Consider the following 1,285-nt stretch of genomic DNA (forward strand, 5'->3'; position numbering starts at 1 on the left):
GCAACCCTGCCCATGGTAAGGGGTTGGAACTAAATGTTCTTTGAGGTCCCTTCCAACCCTGGCCATTCTCTGATTCTATGAATCTATGGAAATGTGTTGTTCTCTGCTCGTTCTGAATTGAACATGAGCTGGCCTCACAGTTACTGCCTCCCCTTGAGGGATGCTCAATGAAACTTATATCTCCAGGTTCACTCACTCATTCGAGCAAAGCTTACTAGAATCAGACTTACACACTGTGCATCTGAACATCAGAAAGACACCCTGGAGGAGACTAAATGGTTCCTTGGGTCCTATTGGAGTAGCCATTCAACTCACAGTGGCATTCAGAGGCTACACTCTTCCTGTTAGTCAGGGCCCCAGTGCAAAACCACAGCTATAACCTGAAAGCATGTGGATGTGTAGAGAATATAAAGGGGGACGTGGGGGTGTGTAGGTAAGACATGAACTCTTTAGCCCCTCACCAGAACCGTGGCAATCCTATTCGCTTTGCAGTGATGAAACAGTAGTTAAACAGGCTGCAATTTGCTATGAGGCAGCTTGCCAGGTTTCACCAGTTCTTATCTTCTAGCAGAAAATCCCCTTATTTTCTTTTCCTTTTTTTTTCCTTTTTCCTTTTTAAGCAGATGACCTCACCAAATCTCCATCAAGCCCAGGAGGGTTTGGTTTTGAAGATATATTAATTTATACTCTTCTAGAGGCAATTCATGATGCAGCTTCCTCAGGAACAATTTGGTAATTTCCTAAATTGGGTCAGACTCCAAGAGCCCAGCTTTGAAGACAGGAGGAATTACCCCGGTGTACGCACCTCCTGGGACTCAGAGATCCATATCCTACGGAAAAGCATGCAGAATTATGCTTTGAAAGCACCACAGCTTTTACATACTCACAATAAAAAAAAAAATCAGAAGCAGTTTGCTGTATCAGCTTATATTATCCTCATTTGCTCTTTCAGGAGCAGGTGGAAGAAGAGCCCTGCTCACTTGCATGATGTAATGCTTTCTCCGGGACTCCAGAGAAATCACTTGTCTCTATTACAGACTGCAGTCACATTATAAGTGTCTGTTTAATTACCTTTCCACTTAAAATCATGTGCAGGTCAGGATCATTCCTTCTCCCTTCTCCCTTCTCCCTTCTCCCTTCTCCCTTTTTCCTCTTTCCTTTCCTTTCCTCTCCTTTCCTTTTTCCTCTCCTTTCCTTTCCTTTCCTTTCCTTTCCTTTCCTTTCCTTTCCTTTCCTTTCCTTTCCTTTCCTTTCCTTTCCTTTCCTTTCCTTTCCTTTCCTTTCC

General features: G+C 43.6%; 1 long non-coding RNA gene across 1 annotated transcript in view; it reads left to right on the forward strand.

Moving 5' to 3' along the window:
- The window catches only part of LOC110395862, a 1,579-nt gene continuing 1,254 nt past the window's right edge, over nucleotides 961-1,285 (forward strand). Inside the window, exon 1 of the long non-coding RNA XR_002436658.1 lies at nucleotides 961-1,095. This is a non-coding gene — a long non-coding RNA (uncharacterized LOC110395862). The remainder of the gene's footprint in view (nucleotides 1,096-1,285) is intronic.

This window comes from Numida meleagris, chromosome 3 (assembly GCF_002078875.1).
Source record: "Numida meleagris isolate 19003 breed g44 Domestic line chromosome 3, NumMel1.0, whole genome shotgun sequence".
In the NCBI taxonomy this organism is placed as follows: Eukaryota; Metazoa; Chordata; class Aves; order Galliformes; family Numididae; genus Numida; species Numida meleagris.